We start from the raw sequence: 19,646 nt of genomic DNA, 5'->3' as shown, positions 1-19,646 counted from the left end.
ATTGAATACTGCAATAATGACCTTCACTGCTGTCTGCAACAAATTTTCCATTGGATCATGAAAAACATGAAGATTTACCTCATGTTGAAGAAACAAGATGTCTTTTTCTTTTGATTTTGATCTTCCTTCATAATGTTCCTCGTCCTCAAAAAATTCTGAACAAGCAGATGAGTGGATTTCCTCTTCAAAGAACACTTCAAAACATGAAACATATGAGGAAGAATCTAAAATGGAATCCATAATGGTCTGGTCGGTTATAGTCTGAATATATTTCTGATCATCTTGACATGATATCATAGCCAAATTCTCATTACATTCATCACATTCATCAATCATGAGAAAAGCAACTTCAGATGATTCTTGAAACCCAACACTAACATTTTTATCATCTACCATAAATTCATCCAAAGAAAGCTTTTCACTTACTTGGGCAAAGCTCTCATCTTGTTGTCCATGAGCTAATTGGATTACCTCTTCATGAAGGCTTTGTTCTAATGACATGAGAACATCTGGACTCAAAACATTGTTTTCTTCTATGGACCAATCCGAAACGACACCCTTTCTTTCATCACTTTCAGCCATATGGAACTCTCCAACTTGATAATCTATTTCATGTAATTCATGTCGACTATCAAGAGGCAAAGCTCCTTCATCTTCCACCGTACTAAAATCTTGATCATGCTGCAAATTTTCATGATCGTCTTTACACTGCTGAAAAGGAATTTCATACAGGGCTTCCATGATTTCATAATCCATAAAATTATCATCCTCATAATATTTTTCAAGGCTCTCAATAAAACCATAAGCATGCTTACAGCAATCATGAACTAGATTCAATGATGGATAAGAGTCTTTATATCTTTCAATGAACATGGCATAAAAATCATTTAAACTGTAAATACAAGTAGGCGGCAAGCTTTCATACCAAGATTGGGCTTCACCTTCTAAAGTGGCCATGAATATCTTCATTAAGCAATCTTCAGGAAAATCAACCTTCAACTTGCGAATATGCATGTGAAATCGAACTAGATGTAAAGCAGCGTCTTTCTTACCATCATCTTTAAACATAGGTAGATTCTTTGACCAATCTACCTTCGGAATTTTATTTGGAAAGCCTGGAATGTGATCTCGGCTCATGGGAGCATATCTTCTTGCAATCTGATCCGTCTGCAGTGGAGTCACCATGAACCACCGATTGTTGGATTCTTTAGTGAAAGGAGTCGCCAGGTGAATGATTTCAGCCATCTTCTTATGTTTGATCGTTGTTCACCATCAACATCAGATCTCAACTTGAGATATGTCCTGGGGCAAGACAATCTATAAGCAAACCATTTTCGTCCCCAGCGGAGTCGCCATTATGTTAGCGCTTGAATCTGGCTTAGGCTGAAAGAAGGTGAGGTTCAAGGCAACATCAAACCAAGCTCAGCCTCGTAGCTAGCCCTACGAGGACAGGAGAGGGCTCTCTCCAAGTCACACTCAATGAATAAATAAATGAAATGGTCTGAGATGACTTACAATGAGCTATTTGTCTTAGGCTAGTAAGTGAAAATGAATATAAAGAGTTATTTTTATGAATGACTTTGTTTCTGGGATGTTATGGGACCTCTAGACCTCAATGAACAGAGAACTTAACATAAAGGCATAGATTGTTTCGTGAGGCAAGGTAGGCAAAAAGCATAGCAATTTAGTTTTAAAATATGGTGGAATGGAGAGATTGATTAAGAAGGTGAAAAGGGCATAGGAGATGAATCTTTTTCAACAGAAAAATGAACACTATACATGAAGTTTTCCTCTAGGTAGAGCAATAAAATTGAATTCTACCTAATCTCATTCAAAAAACTTCACTAGAAATGAATATGAAATGGACTATGAAACATAACAAGATACATATGAAACATAATAGACACACTTGCTACACTCACAACCACATGAATCTCATGAAATAGAGCTGCTGCCTCTCATTAATTCTCTGTCAAAAATACATAGTGGAGAAACAAAGTTTCTTTCCCACAGTCTCCCAGAAGTTACAAGCCAACCAAACAAAAATTTCCTTTGCAAATGGTTTGCATACAATATATAGAATGTGTCATGAAGAGATAGAACGTCCAAGGGTCACAAAATGAAGGTGGAGAGCCAAGCATCAGCTACAGGTGCAGCACCAAAAACATGACACATGGCTTGGGTGACCCTTTGCCTTCCTTTGCCACTTGTATAACTGACCATATGGAGTGAAAATATTTATAAAACCGTCGTGCTCCTCCTCTTGTGCGTCGTGCTCTTTTCCAGGTGACTTTTGGAGGCCTTCCCGATGTCCAAATTGAGTGCAGTATAGCTCATTGGAAAGGTATTTGAGTCTAATTTCCAACCCCACTGAAATGTTTCGATTTGGAGTTCATTTGCCTTGTCAAAAAATCAAATCTCCCAAGACTGGTCGAACTGTGCCAAATGAGGCTGCCTCAAGGCAAAGTGTTGTTGCGGTCAACTTTTGAATGCCTTCCTCAACCCCAAATTGAGCTCACAATAGCTCATTGGAAAGCCTGTCCTGTCTAGTTTCCAACCCAACCAGAATTTTGCAATTTGGATTTCATTTTCCCTGTCAAAAATCAAATCTCCCAAGACTGGTCGAACTGTTCCAAATGAGGTTGTCTAAAAGCAGAGTGTTGTTACAGTCAACTTTTTAATGTCTTCCTCAACTCCAAATTGAGCTCAGGATAGATCATTGGAAAGATATTTGTGTCTAGTTATCATTTGATGCATCAATAAAGTCATTTGGACAACCAATCTAGGAGAAAATTTGATTTTCCCGAGGTCGTTCCAGAGGTGCATCAATTCTCCCGAGACAATTGTATTTCTGACATTTCTTCAAAACCATGACACCTGTGTAAAAAGTGAAGGAGGTTTTTCTTCCTTGTTCTTTTATGGACAAAAACCTCTCTCAGGTTTCCCGAATGCATCTTTTATTTCTCAGAAACATTATTTGAGTGAAACATATCCCAATATGTGGGACTAGGGATTTGCCGAAATGAAGCGAAATGAAGGGGATAGGGAGCTTCTAAATTCTTGAGGAAATTTTGGGAAGTGTGGAGGGATGTAAGGAAGTAGGGGAAAGTGGAATCTCAGAAATTGAGTGAGGGGAAGGGGTCCAAAAAGGCAAAACACAAGCCCAACCATAGAAAATTGCCCGGTTGTAGCAAGAAACTAGGGTTTGTGTGAAAATGAGGAATTTGGGGGATACCAGTGATGGGAAGAGTTTGATAAGGTACATTATGGATAGGGAAAGGTGTATGAACATCAGGATACAAGTTTTTCCGATGATTTGACCATCCAAGAGAAATTAGCTTCAAAACCCTAGGAGAGGGAAATGAACCTTGCCTAGGCACGACTGAAACATGAACAAGGTGTGAAATGACCCAATGGAAATTGACATGATGATGACAACCCTCTGAATGATGGTAGACTCAACTGAATGGTGACATTGACTGACATCTGGACAACTTTGAAAGGAGTGAAAGCAAACCCTAGGCCTAATGCCTAGTGACCAAATTTTACTTGAAGACTCACTGAAATGATAAAATTTGACCTTGGCACCTTAAAATCACTTGTGTAAGAGCATGTTTGATCTCTGGAGGAAGGCTGCAAAGACTGAAACTAACAAGATTTGCACAATCAATGGATTGAGTATTGCCAATGAGGATTGTGTGGTTCATCCAAGGGAAATACGAGTTTGGATCAGCCATTCTCATCTATTCTCATGTAGGATTGCGCAGTGGAGGCAGGCAAGCAGCGGAGGATATTTGAACCTGTGATTGATTCATATTTGAGCTAGTTTGTGTGTAACAGGTGGAGATAGTACTGAGTACTTGTGAGGAGTATTGTACTATGTATTGTTACATGTTCTCTATCATTATAATATACAGATAGTTGGGGGTTTTCAGATGTATGCTTTCCCTGGTTACATACTGTGTTAATGTGCGCAGGAAATTGATGTTTCATTGTTTTTAATTCCACAAAATTGATGATCAATGTAGAGGAGGTTATGTATTATGCATGTATCCCGCAATAGTGTATAATCAGGATAATCTCTGTGAATAAGTGTCATATTATTCAAAATTTCTACACAGGGAAGCTTCACTCAATGAACCTTTAACATATCACGTGCGTCTGTGGCATACTAAATAATACCATTAATTTGACTACGTATGGGAAAATACCTCTAAAAATCACATTATTTAACCTTCTACCAATACAAAAAAAAAAATACACCTTCCCAATTTAAAAAACACATACTTTCATTAGATAATATATGTATTCATTTTTTTCATTAACATTTTTTATACCCCTTTATATTTTTTCATTAACTTTGAGCTCCATTTTTATACCTACCAATATAAAAACCCTTTACCCCCTATTATATGCTCAATATCTTATGTCATCTTTTCTTCAATATATATCCCCCAATATGAACGCACATGGTTACATGGTATTTCTCCCCTAGTGAAGCCCCCGTGAACACGGGTTGCATAAGGTGTTAGGTGGTAGGAGTAAGAAGCATGTGATAATGAACGATGATGAATAGGAGGACTTTGATGCCAAAGCCCTCAGTACAATTTGGTTGTGTCTCACTGATGATGTTTTATTTAACATCATTAGAGAGGTTACGAAAACATATTTGTGGACCATGTTGGAAGTTCTATACATGACCAAATCCTCGATGAATGAAATCTACTTAAAGAGGTAGTTGTACAAATTGAATATGAAAGAAGGTACGAAGATTGCAGATCACCTAAATGTATTTAATACTTTTATGTTCTAGTTAAACAATGCATATGTCAAACTTGATAGTGAATATAAGCCAATTACATTATTGTGTTCACAGCTCGAATCTTGGGACCATTTTGTAATCTCCATCATCTTGAGCACAACATAAACCCTTGAATTTGATGTTGTTGTTGGAATTCTATTATCTAAAGAAGTGAGAAGGAAATCAAGTGTTGAAACCTCAAAGCCAAAAGAAATGGTGTCTAGAGGTTGCTTTAGATAAAGAGGAGACAAATGAAGAGGTTCTTATAAATAAAATTCAAAAGGAAAAAGAACAAACCAAGATGTTGGTTCTGCAAAATGTCAAGCCATCTCCAGAAAGACTACTGGGAAATACAACAATCCAAAGAGAATTAAAAAAAGAGCCAAATCCAGATGAATCAAATTTAGGTATGATCGATGAGGTGTTGTCAAATTGTGATGCTCCTAAATATTAAGAATATTGGCTATTATATTCAGGGACATCTCATCATATGTGTTTAAATAATGATTGTCTTTCTACTTATGAATTTATTGATGGTGGCTCTATCCTTATGGGTAATAATGTTTCTTGTAAAATTATTGGTGTTGGGAGTGTCAAAATCAAGATGTTTGATGGTATTGTGAGAATATTAACATATGTATGACATGTACCTCAGTTGAAGAAAAAACTAACTTCTTTGGGAGTATTGGATTCTAGTGGTTGTAAGTTCATAAGTCAAGGTGGAATGTTTAAATTTTCCAAGGGCGCTCTAGTGGTCATGAAGGCTACGAAGATAGAGAATATGTACAAGCTCGTGGGAAGTACTCATATCAGTGAAGAAATAGTGGCAACTAAGAAAGAAGCTCAACCCACTCATTTATGCAATTAGCGAATGGGTCATATGAGCAAAAAGGGACCTCAAGTATTGATTAATCACAAGTTACTTCCAAATTTGAAATCTTTGAATTTAAGTTTATGCAAACATTATGTTTTTAGGAAATAGTGTAAACAAAAATCTAAAGCAAACAATCGTAATAGTAAAGGTGTTCTTGACTACATTCATTCTAATGTTGGGGACCATCCCTAACTATTTCTTTTAGAGGATCGTCATATTTTTTTCATTTATAGATGATTTTTCTAGAAAGGTATGGGCCTATGTATTAAAAAGAAAATCTAGTGTATTTAAAACTTTTAAACAATTTAAAACTATGGTGGAGAAGAGAACTGACAGGGCAATCAAATGTCTAAGAACAGATAATCGTAGTGAGTTTTCTTCTTTAGAATTTGAAGAATATTGCAAGGAGATTAGGATCATAAGACATAAAACCACCATTAACACCCCTCAACAAAATGGTGTGGTAGACTCTTTTGGAAAGAGAAAAAAACATCTAAGCATTGTTGATTTGCAACAAGAGTTGTGGGCAAAAGCAGTCAGTATTGATTGTTATCTAATGAATAGATCACCATATGTTGCAATAAACTACAAAATTCTTAAAGAAGTATGGACAGGTCATCCATGTGATTATTTGAATTTAAATATTTTTGGTTGTGATGCGTATGCTCTTATTCCTAAGAATCAACGTTCTAAATTAGACCCTAAATCGAACAAATACATCTTTATTGGTTATGACGATGTTGCTAAGGGATATAGGTTGTGGGATCCTACTGCCCACAAAATCATCACTAGCAAAGATATGATATTTGATGAATTTTCTCTTACTAAATTAGATCGTGTTGAAGGAGTTGTTAAGCAAGGACATACACCAAATCAACAAATTCAGTTTGAGACATAACCATCTACAAATACATGGAAGCAAGAAGAAACTTCTAGAGATAAAGAAGATATAGATGTTGAAGACACTCTATAAAGTGTTGAAGTCCAAAACCTATACCGATAAGATCTACACGGGACATAAAAGCTCGGAAAATGTATACCGAATTTGTTTCAACTACTGCTTTGATTATCGATGTGGAAGAACCTTCTTGTTGCCAAAAAGTAGTAAATGATATCAACAATGAAAAATCAAAAACAATGATGAAAGAGGAAATGGATTCCTTGGAGAAAAACAATACGTGGGATATAGTAGAACTCTCAAGAGATAAAAAGGTTGTTGGATGCAAATGGGTCTTTAAATTGAAAAGAGGCATTGATGGTAATATTGAAAGCTATAAGGCTAGACCAGTTACAAAAAGTTACTCACAAATGGAAGGTGTAGATTTCCACGAATGATTTTTTCCAGTAGTTAAACTTGTTTATGTTCACATTGTGTTAGCACTAACTACTTTTCTTTACTTGGAGTTAGAACACTTAGATGTTAAAACATCTTTCTTGCATGGAGATTTGGATGAGGAGATTTATATGGAACAATTAGAAGGTTTTTTGCAACATCACAACAAAAGATTGGTTTGAAAGCTCAATAAATCATTGTATGACCTGAAGTTGTTGCTTAGGCAATGGTACAAAAAGTTTGATGCCTTCAAGATGAACTAGAATTATACTAGAAGTGATTATGATCATTTTGAATACTTTAAAAGTTTGAACAGAATATTCATTATCTTAGTGTTGTATGTTTATGATATGCTCATTGCAAGTAAGAGCATGGAAGAGATCAAAAGGTTGAAGGATTAGATGGCTAGGATGTTTGATATGAAGGATCTAGGAGCTTCTAAACAAATCTTGGGCTTTGAAATACACAGAGAAAAGAAAAATGGTAAGCTTAGGTTTTCACAGTAGAAGTATGTAGAGAAAATATTTGAGAAGTTTAGGATGAAAAATGTGAAACCAATTACTATCCCTTTTGCTTCCCATTTTAATCTTTCTTCTAGATTACGTCCTAGTAATGAAGAAGAAAATGAGTATAGTCTCATGTACTATATGCTAGTGCAATAGGAAGTATAATGTATGCAATGGTTTGTACTAGATATGATATTTCACATGCAGTAGGAGTTGTTAGAAATTTCATGGAAAATCCAAGAAAAGAGCATTAAGCTGAAGTGAAATGGGTGTTTCGATAACTTAGAGGAACTAGTAATTATTGTATCACCTTTAATGGTTGTAAAGATTATGTTTGCTGATATGCTTACTCAGGTTATGCAGGTGATTTGGACAAGAAGAGGTCCACTTCACGATATGTCTTTACTCTTGCAGGGGATCCATCAATTGGATGTCGAAGGTTCAAGAAATAGTTGCTTTATCCGCCACATAGGTAGAATAAATTGTTGTCTCACATGTTTGCAAAGAGGTAATTTGGTTAAAGGGACTTTTAGGTGAACTTGGGAGAAAGTAGAGTAGTGTAACTATTTTCTGTGATAGTCAAAGCACACTACATTTGGCTACAAATCATGTTTACCATAGCAAAACCAAACATATTGATATAAAGTACCATTGTGTAAGACAAGTTATCGATGGAGGTGGAGTAGATCTCATAAAGGTTCATAAAGGTTCACACTTGAGAAAACTATGTAGACATATTTACAACTAGTGTTGATAGAGAAGTTACGATGATGTTTCTCCTCTCTTGATTTGCAGAAAACATGATAGGACTTTGACAAAGCATAAGGAAACTTGTTGCCCAAGGTGGAGACTGTTAAAATATGACAACAATTAGTAAATCTAAATTTTATGTTTACTCAAGTAAATGTTATTGTGGTTATTTAAGAAGGAAAATATAGTTACCAAAACTATTATAAAAGCCTACCTCATATATGTTCTCCGAAAAAAGGCTATATTGTAAGTTGAATGTAATAATTCTCTTAAAAAAGAATAAATTCACTATGTTGTAAGCTTTAATGTAATAACTATCTTGAAGAAGAATAAAGTGTAATTGCCTTGCTAAAGCCTAATTGCCTTTCCCATGAATGTTTCCTTGAGGATTTTACCACGTAAATTTTGTGTACTATTATGAATTATGTTGTGTATTATTTTATTCTGTTAGTGAATGCATTTGTTTACAAGATTTAAACAACTTCATTTCTTTAACCTGGACAGAGGAATTTTTTTGGTTCAGATCAACTCTACTTAGGCCTTCAAAAAAGGAATGACCTAATAAGCTATCAGTGTCTCTCATATTGAGCACAAATATGGGAGGGAATGCATAAATGACTTAAGTAAGGTTTCTTTGGCATGCATATTCAATCATTGAGTTTACCAAGAGTCTCTTTTTTCCAAATTTCCAGAAAAAATAATTTCATTGATTAGTAGTCAGTTTTCTTGGTTAGTTTCCATGGATTTATGTTGGTTAAGATGCAACTATGAATTTATTACTTTCTAATCTAAATTACCTATTTGTTGGTGCCAAAATATTCATAGATACCTCAAAAAATTAGGTGTTTGCAATTTAGACATGGATATTTATGTTTACATTAATATTGCTAGTGAGATTTTCTTAAATTTTAACTATATAGATAGATGTTGTTATTTTTAAATCAAATTTTATTAACATTATTAAATTTTTGAAAATTTTATTTTGTGAAATAGTCGAGATTTAAAACTATTCAACACCAAAACCAAAAACACCATTAACCAGAAAATAAAAAACAAAACGACACCATTAACTCCTAAAAAAACACCATTAACTACTTAAAAAACAGTTATTAAATAAAAACTTATCTACCCCACTTGGAAAAAAAATTAAATAGAAACTCATATAAAATACTAAAAAAAATATTAAATAGAAACTTGTCTACAATACACCAGTTTAACGTAACCATGACAATTATCTTCAATATGATTGGTCTTGAACAGATCCACCATTGCCTTGAATTTTCGATATGATTAGTCTTGAACAGATCCATTCAAGTGTTCGATTTCAACACCGAAGAAAATGTAGTGAAGTTATTTAATGACAAAGGTTACAAACGAGAGTCTGAAATGAAGATTATGAAGAAAGTGCACTATCTAAATTAAAAAGTTATAAATTAAGAAAATAATTTATACTTTGACAAAAAAAAATATGATGTTGGGATATTCTTTATATTAACCAAATATAAAGAAACCATCTAATTAAACAGAAAAAAATAATAATCACAAAGCTGTTTTATAACTTCAAAAATATGTATTGATTTAAAACATGAGACAGGTAGATACAATATTGAGATAAATGGCAGCCAAGTTGTATTACTTTTTTTTTTTCATACAATTTCTGTCCCATAAGCATATTGAAGAAAGTAAACAAAAATATTTTGTTGTATCTAAAATACTCTATTGTAAAAGATGGATACAATATGGATATAGATATGCACCTGATTAATTGTGGCCTGTGGGATTCTTTTTGCACATTCCTCCATGATATCCTTGTCCAAAGGTGCTGCTCCACTGATAATCTCGTTCAAAGAAGACAGATCATATTGTGCCACAACATTCTGTTTTGCAATAGCAATCATAATGAGTGGCACTATAGGTAAATAGGATACCTTATATTCTTGAATGATCTCCAACATCCTTGTAAATGTAAATTTCCCCATTGAAACCACAGCATTTCCTATCTGGAGCTGCCCATATGTGAGAGATGCCAACCCATAGACATGAAACATGGGAACAACACATAAGACAACCTTATGCTTCACACCAATCATTTCTTGGTCACTGGTCACCATCAAGGCAAGAGCCATGAAATTCCTGTGAGTTAAGATCACCCCTTTGTTTGTCCCAGTGGTCCCAGAAGAATACAACAGTGCAGCTGTGTCAGTCTGCTTGATTATAACTTCAGGTGGATTCCTCTGGGCACCCATGGTCAAGACCTTGGAAAATAAAATAATGGGAGAACTGGCTCTCTTAGCATCCTTTGATTATCGAAAGTCAATTCAGAATCAAAGTTGTGTATTGACTTGGAGTGGCCCTAAGAGGCCTGATGTAATGATATATATTTATATGAATGTACTTTGTATCTTAGCTGAACAATTGATGAGTCTCTAATAGAAGAAGAAGAATTGAATTCCAGGTTTTCCCCCTTATGGGGTTTTACCCTGGTCTCCGACCAAATCCTCGTGTCTTTATTTGTGCATGATTTTATGTCGGTGTTCCTTTTATTATTTCACTTCATTGTTGATGATGTTGTTCTTTCTACATGGTTTTTAATGATGTGATGATGTTATGATGTTGTGGGGTGAATTTAATGTACAATGCAATTATCTAAAGCAAAGAACAATATAATCCTAAGAAAATTAACATTTACCATTAAAAAAATTGGTGAAATTGTTTATCTATATATATATATATATATATATATATAGGAACTTGTCTAAAGTATTTCTCTATATAAAAGAAGTAAACCCTAACAAAGATTTAGATTTTTAGATTTGTAAAGAAAACCAACATAAACCAATTTTAAAAGAGGGTTTCAAGGGTGGTTTGAAACAATGTTTTTTTTGGGGGATTTTGTTTTTTAAAAGAAGGGCTTTTTTGAAACAATTTTTTTTGAAATAAAAAGTGAAGTAGGGTTTATGAAACATGGAACATAATTTTGTAAACAGGTTTTTTGAACGAGGTTTTTGAAGTGTTTATTTTTTGATTTGATTGAATATTTATTTTCCTAGGAGAAGCGTTTGTGTACAAAGCTATGGAAAATGCAAAATTTGAAGTTGAAAAAATTAATAGGAAAAACAATTTGGAATTGTGGAAGTTAAAAACTTGAGATTTCCTAGCACAACAGGGGCAGGGAGGCTTCACTCAATGAACCTTTGACATATCACGTGCGTTTGTAGAATACTAAATAATACCATTAATTTGACTATGTATGGGAAAATACCTCTAAAAATCACAATATTTAACCTCCTACCAATACAAAAAAAAATTACACCTTCCCAATTTAAAAAACACCTATTTTCAATAGATAATATACGTATCCATTTTTTTCATTAACATTTTTTATACCCCTTTATATTTTTTCATTAACTTTGAGCTCCATGTTTTATACATGCCAATATAAAAGCCCTTTACCCCCTATTATATGCTCAATATATTATGTCATCTTTTCTTCAATATATATCCCCGAATATGAACACACGTGGTTACATGGTATTGCTCCCCTAGTGAAGCCCCCATGAATAGGTGTTGCATAAGGCATTAGGTGGTAGGAGTAAGAAGAATGTTATAATGATCGATGATGAATAGGAGGACTTTGATGCCAAAGCCCTCAGTACAATTTGGTTGTGTCTCACTGATGATGTTTTATTTAACATCATTAGAGAAGCTACGAAAACAGATTTTTGGGCCATGTTGGAAGTTATATACATGACCAAATCCTCGAAGAATGAAATCTACTTAAAGAGGTAGTTGTACAACTTGAATATGAAAGAAGGTAAGAAGATTTCAGATCACCTAAATGTATTTAATGTTGGAAATAATACTGAGAGGGGGGGGGGGGGTGAATCAGTATTATCTAGTCAAATATTCCTTTTTCAAATTCAGATAATATACGCTACTTTAGTTAATTAGACCCGCGTATATACACAACTATGTTGAAATAAAACCGCATATACAATGCAAACTTATAATTTACTTTATCTGTCAAATGTTGATTGTTAATCGGTGTTTCAGAATCAAATAACCAATAAGCAGGAACAGTAAAACAGAACAGAAGACAATCACACACAAGAACACAAGATATAAGGTGGAAACCCAATGTGGGTGAGAACCACCTGCTGCAATTTGTCTCTATCTTCTTTTAAATAGAAACTTCTTTTTACAATGTACTGGTGTAGTCCTTTACCAGTACGCAGGCTGCAACCTACAGAGAGCTACAACCCTCTCTCGTTCTCCAGCTTCTCCTGGAAGGAAGCTACAACCCCCTTAGCTCTTGCACTAGCCAAGATACTAGTACGTAGGTGCTGGCCTATAGAAGGCTACAACCTTCTCTTTCTTCAAGGGACCACGTTTCATAAATTTTCAGACTAGATCCACAGATAACATCAATCAAACATCAAGAATTTCTGCATCAACCAATCACCTCTTCACCAATCAAAACTGAATCAAAATAAACACTTCTCTGATGACTGTCCCTAGATCACAGTAACAGTAACCACACACCAAATCTGAACCCAAAACACTGCAACAATAAACAGAAGCAGCAAGATCACAACTCAAAATATATATGCTACTTTAATAGCCTGAAACCTACATGCATACGCTTATGTGTATGGGACAGCCTGCGTATACGCTGTTTTCCTTCACTGAACCATCGTATATACGCGCCTTCGCTTCACTGAACCTATGTACAGATCTATAAAGGATAATTCGCTCTTTCAGATATTCAAACTCTAATTAACCCAGATTATCAATTTTATAGATCAAGCAAACGCCACATATAACAGATCAAAATCATACAAAGATACTATCATTCAAGCTTAAGGATTATGATCCATCAATAGAATTTATCCATTTCTTTGTGCTAAGGTTCCTCCTTCATTCAGATCCAGATCTGCACCATAACCCAATTACCAGTATTCCAGATCTAGCCCTTTATCAGATATTCAATAACAATTCAGATGATTCCTTGCCACATGATCTCCTTCCTCTTTTATAGTTTTAGGCCTTCCACAATACCACGGTCCAAAACCATAATAAACCAATACCGCGGACTCGATACTTGGGATCAACACGTCTGACGAGGTACCATGGTCCAAAACCATAGGTTCAAATACCAAGGACTAACTACCACGGACCAAAGGTAAGTTCTCCAACATATACGCGCTTTTCCTTGCATGAAAGTGTGTGTATACGCACATGCGCCTTTGAAACATCTAACCCGCGTGTATACGCGTCTTCATCTAGATGAACCTGCGTATATGTCTTTTCCTTCATTCTGAAAGCCTGAACTGAGATCTGTTACCAAAGAGAGTTGCCATCAAGGACAACACCTGTGCCATAGCTCCAAACCTGTGCCATAATGCCAACAATCTCCCCCTTTGGACTTGATGGCAACCCAACATCCTCAAAGTCATTCTCCCCCTTTGTCATCAAGGGCAAAGGGTTGTGCTCCCCCTGAGTACATGCTGAAATTTCTGCCCTACCGTGCTGATCATGCTCCCCCTGACTGTAGGCAAGATCTGCAAAAGATGTTCTTCAAGAAGAACCATGACTTATGCATCATAAAAGACCTTCCTATCACCAAAAGACTCAATACATACATCCATCACCCAACCAAGTGGGGATACATTAGAAATTTACATATGACAACCAAGTTCATTACATGTTCATCCCAGGCATAGTGGGGAAACCAAAATAGGTCGTTACATGACCTTGACACCATAAAAGAGATACCACAAAAGAGATACATGACATAGAGACGAAATATCTAGAACAAGACTTATGAAAGTCACCAATAACTGATAGCAGCAGCATCTGTCAATCACCATTTAGATCAACAACCAAGATTTCCTTCTGTTCTCCCTCTGCCTTTGTTCCACCTGAAACCAACAACAGTTGTGATCTAGAACCAAAAGCTTCTAAGATAATGCCAACAATGCATTATTAGAAGATTATCTGCTCCCCCTGAACCTGTGCCGGATGGTCTCAGTCAGACCCATATCAAAATATCTTCAACCAGAGCCTGTCCCTACTGATATCCATCAAACCTCCATATACGCGACTGACTCTGCACAAACCGGCGTATGTACGCGGATCCTCCTTAAGCAACTCGCCTACACCCATTTTTCTATGAAACAGACAAGATTTAACAGCAAGATGATGCATCAAATACTCCCAACTTTTGTCTGAGATATTCAAATGTCTCCCTGGGCAGTGGTTTGGTGAGAATATCAGCAACTTGTTCCTTAGAAGGAACATACTCCAATTTGACCTTTTGTTCCAACACTTGTTCCCGGAGAAAGTGATACTTGATCGGTATGTGCTTGGTCTTTGAATGCATGACTGGGTTCTTTGAAATGTTGATTGCACTTGTATTATCACATAAGATGGAGATAGGTGGTGTACAAGTGATTTGAAAGTCCTGCAAGGTTTGCATCATCCAAAGAAGTTGAGTGCAACAAGATGCAGCAGCCACATATTCCGCTTTAGTTGTAGATAAAGCGATCGAACTCTATTTCTTGCTCAACCAAGATACTAATCTGGAACCCATAAAGAATGCACCACCACTTGTGCTCTTCCTGTCATCCACGCTTCCAGCCCAATCTGCATCTGTATACGCATGAAGAGTGAGATCTGTATCTCTAGGATACCATAAGCCATAATTTTGAGTTCTTTGAAGATACTTGAAAATTCTCTTCACTGCCTGAAGATGAGTTTCCTTTGGATTTGCTTGAAATCTTCCAACTATTCCCATTGCATGCATGATGTCTGGTCAGGTACCTGTTAAATAAAGTAGACTTCCAATCATAGATCTGTAGGTTGGTTGATGCACTGCTGTTGATTCATCATTTGCACTGAGGTTGCATCCTGTAACCATGGGGGTACATACTGGTTTCGAATCTTCCATGCCATACTTCTTCAGAATCTGCTTGAGGTACTTGGTTTTAGACAAGAAGATACCGCCTTCATTTTGTTGGATTTGCAATCCAAGAAAGTATGTCAGTTCTCCAAGCAAGGACATTTCGAATTCTTTCTGCATCACCAAGGTAAAGCTTTGACTCATAGCTTCTTCATTGCTTCCAAAGATAATATCATCTACAAACACAACAAGTATTAGCAATTTGTCATTTTCAATTTTTATATAGAGATTACTATCTGCTGATCCTTTTGAAAAACCTTGTTGATGAAGATATTTGTCCAACTGGTAGTACCAAGCCCTTGGAGCCTGTTTAAGACCATAGAGAGCTTTTTTTAGTCTGCATACAAGATTTGGATCATTCCCAAGAATAAAACCATCTGGTTGCTCAATGTACACTTCTTCTTCTAAGTCTCCATTCAGAAAGGCTGATTTCACGTCTATTTGAAATACTTTGAACTTCTGAAAGCTTGAGAGAGCAAGGAACATTCGGATGGCCTCAAGTATAGCAACGGGAGCAAAAGTTTCTTCAAAGTCTATTCCTTCTTGTTGAGCATACCCTTTACACACAAGTCTGGCCTTGTTTCTGACTACTTCTCCATTTTCATTCAACTTATTTTTAAAGATCCATTTTGTCCCTGTGACATTCTTATCTTTTGGTCTAGGAACCAACTCCCAAGTGTTGTTCTTTTCGATCTGCTCAAGTTCTTCATCCATTGCCTTGACCCAGCATTCATCTTTGCATGCCTCTTTTACATTTTGTGGCTCAGTGGAGGAGAGCAATGCCAAATAGCTTGAGGCTTCTGCAATTGTTCTTCTTGTTTGTACACCTGCCTCTTTCTGCCCCAAAATCTGAGATTCTGGATGATTCTTCTGAACGTACCTGGATGGAGTCTTCTCTTTTATCCTTATCTGTTCCTCTGGTGCCTCTTGAGGTTCTTCTTCATCATTAGTCTAATTTGGAGAGTAGTCTTCATCCTCTTCGATATTTTCATAATTTACTTGCCTAGGAATGTATCCTTTTTCATCAACCACTACATCAATGCTGTCAACAATTCTTCCAAGTCTTTTATTGTAACACTTATATGCCTTGCTGTGGGGAGAATAACCAAGGAGAATGCCTTCATCTGCTCTAGGTTCAAGTTTGCCAAGCTGTTCATCATTGTTCTTAATATAGCATTTGCTTCCAAAAATTTTGAAATGCTTTACCAAAGGAGTCTCACCATACCAAAGCTCATGAGGAGTTTGAGTGTTGTTCACTCGGACATTTGTTTTGTTGAGAATAACAATGGCAGCAGATGCAGCTTCACCCCAGAAGGTTGCAGGAGTTCCAGATTCATCAAGCATAGCACGAGCCATTTGTTGGATCATTCTGTTCATCCTTTCCACCACTCCATTTTGTTGAGGAGTCCTAGCTGTAGAGAATTCCCTTCTTATTCCATGTTCTTCACAGAAATAAAAATTCATTTGAGGTAAATTCCCCACCTCTGTCAGACCTAAGGCACTTAATTTTGTGATCTGATTAGTTTTCAGCCAAGGCTTTGAAGGATTTGAATTTTTCGAATGCTTCGTCTTTGTGCTTCATAAGTCCTAACCAAACCATCTTGGAGAAGTCGTCAATGAATAATATAAAGTATTCTTCTCCTCGAGGTGACCTTGTCCTAAATGGACCACATACATCTGTATGGACTAGCTCAAGAGGCCTGCTAGCTTATCCTTCCTTCTCAGGGAAGTTAGTTCTGGTTTGCTTACCAAACTGACATGATTTTCATATTGTGTTGTCTGGAATTTTGATATCTGGAAGACCACGAACTGCCTGGTATTTGCATGCTTTCCTTATTTGTGAAAAGCTTAGATGCCCCAACCTCCGGTGCCATAACCAGTGTTCATCATCCTTGCTCAAATAGCATTGTTGTTGTCCTTCTTCAAATATGTATAAATTATTTGGAGTTCTTCTACCTTTGATCATTGTTTTTCATGTATCAAGATCACGAACACTACATCCATTTGATCAAAATATTACCTCGGTTCCTTGATCGCACGTCTGACTAACACTCAGTAGATTATGCTTCAAGCCATCAACATACAAAACATTTCCAGCTTTGACTTTTTCTTTCAACTGAGCAGTGCCTTTTCCTTTTATGGCTGCAAGGATATCGTTTCCAAAAGAAACTTTCTTTCCCTTTTCTAAAGCAGTATATGATTCAAGTTTTTCTTTATCATCTGTCATATGCTTCGAACATCCATTGTCGATGTACCATAGATTTTCCTATCCTTCTGCATAAAAAGCTATCCCACATCTTTCTGGTTGTGGTTCCTTTATTCTCCATGTTCTAGTGCTTGAGGCTTGTTCCTTTGTCTGCCGAAACCTGCTCCTGCATTCAGAATCTTCATGACTGAAGTTATTACAAATAGAACATTCAATTTCATTTTCAAGGGCCGAAAAGTTGTTATAGGTCCTTTTCGCAATCCCAGTCATACTTCTTTGTTTTTGAGATTCTCTAGCCATGATTGTCTTATAGGCAACACATTGAGCTGCTTTGTGACCAAAGTTATGGCAAGAGAAACATTTGCCATTGAAGAAACTTATGCGATTATCAAATCTACCAGCCAAATGATTGTAATTTCTATTGTCATCCATTCTTGAAGCAAATTGAGAATTTTTTACCTACGGCTGGTTGTAGCTTTTGTTCACCCTTAAGATGGATTGCCTCTGGTTTACCTAGTAGTCTTTGTTTGTTCTTGATGTAATTCGTCCCTGCTTTACCTAGTGATCTCCATTGGGCTTTTTCTCATTCCTCCTTGCTGCATCAAGATAACTCTTTAAGGTGGATGCTTGAGATGTTTCTCCATTATAACTCAGACCTGTCTTGATTAGTGGAGAACGTTGTACATTGATAATCTCATCCAGAGTTTCAGATCCTTTAACAAATTTAAGATTAAGAGCCTTTCTTTTCTTAATTTCTTTTCTAAGGCCAACAATTTCACATTCTAACTTCTCAAGGGATTTTTCCTTTTCATCAAGTTGGAGTTGCAGAGTATCAATGATCATATCTTTTTCTTCTAAACATGTTTTGAGTCGTGAAATATCTTCATAAAAACCATCTGCATCTATAGCGTCCATGTAATCATCATCTTCAAAAGCCATTAAAAGTTTATAATCATTACCTCGTTCATCTTCGTCACTATTTGATAGGCCATCACTGTCTTCATGAGTGTAGTAACTTTTCTTAGTTGCATTCTGTTTCTTGTTCCATCTAACAGGTTCCTTCCCTTTGTCAATCTTATCCTTATGAGGACACTTGGCAGCATAGTGACTGACTCTTCCACAAGCAAAGCATTTGAAAGGTAACTTACCTCGGAATCGTCCAGTACCCCGTTGAAGATTTCTGACAAAATTTGATTCTTCTTCTTCTTCTGACATGTGTCCTGACTCATAGTGCTCTCCTTTGCCTGAAGCCTTGAAGGCAGCTTCTCTCCTGTCTGATGGACCTCCTTTCCTCATTTCATAAGCAGTTAGAATTTCGTGCAGCTGTGACATTTTAAGGTTTTGTAGATTCTCCTTTTCTTCTATTGCAGAAACTTTAGATTCAAACCTAGGGGACAAAGATCTTAGAACTTTTTCAACCACAACAGCCTCTTTTATTTCTTCACCCAAATTTTTCATACAATTAACAATCTCATCTACACGAAGAAAATAGTTAGCCACACTTTCATCATTGTACATTCTAAGATTTTCATACTGAATTCTGAGGGTTTGAAGTTTTGCTCGTTTTACCTGATCATCTCCTTCATAGCTCAGAACAATCTTGTCCCATATTTCTTTAGCGGATTTATACTGCATAACCTTGACAAATTCTGATTGTGATAGGCATCCTAATAGAGTATTGACTGCTTTTGCATTTGTTTCATATTTCTTCTTCTCAGCCGGATCTGTAGGAGTTGTTGATGGAAAAGTATACCCTGTTTCTATGATATCCCAGACTTCTGTACCAAGAGATTGAAGATAGGCAGTAACTCTTACCTTCCAATATACGAAGTTTGTCCCATCAAAAATCGGTGGCCTGATTGATGCTTCCCTCTCGTAGTTGCTCATGATGAAAGATCTTCCTTCAAGCGATCAAGCTTCTTCTGAAGAACCTGGCTTTGATACCAATTGTTGGAAATAATACTGAGAGGGGGGGGGGGGTGAATCAGTGTTATCTAGTCAAATATTCTTTTTTCAAATTCAGATAATATACGCTACTTCAGTTAATTAGACCCGCGTATATACGCAACTATGTTGAAATAAAACAGCGTATACAATGCAAACTTATAATTTACTTTATTTGTCAGATGTCGATTGTTAATCAGTGTTTCAGAATCAAATAACCAGTAAGCAGGAATAGTAAAACAGAACAGAAGACAATCACACACAAGAACAC

The 19,646-nt window shown here is 36.1% G+C and overlaps 1 pseudogene across 1 annotated transcript in view; it reads right to left on the bottom strand.

Moving 5' to 3' along the window:
• LOC149216746 (4-coumarate--CoA ligase-like 7) overlaps positions 1-19,646 on the bottom strand; it is a 310,537-nt pseudogene that overhangs the window by 283,137 nt on the left and 7,754 nt on the right. The window contains exons 2-3 of the transcript XR_016250594.1: positions 17,032-17,072; positions 10,022-10,544 (exon numbers count right to left, since the gene is read on the bottom strand). The product of XR_016250594.1 is annotated as a 4-coumarate--CoA ligase-like 7 (transcript). The remainder of the gene's footprint in view (positions 1-10,021; positions 10,545-17,031; positions 17,073-19,646) is intronic.

The sequence above is a fragment of the Pinus tabuliformis genome, chromosome 1_1 (genome assembly GCF_031772625.1).
Source record: "Pinus tabuliformis cultivar Carrire ecotype Pingquan chromosome 1_1, CPIR1, whole genome shotgun sequence".
NCBI lineage: Eukaryota > Viridiplantae > Streptophyta > Pinopsida > Pinales > Pinaceae > Pinus > Pinus tabuliformis.
The sequence above is the reverse complement of the archived record's forward strand: the minus strand, read 5'-3'. Positions and strand labels throughout refer to the sequence as shown.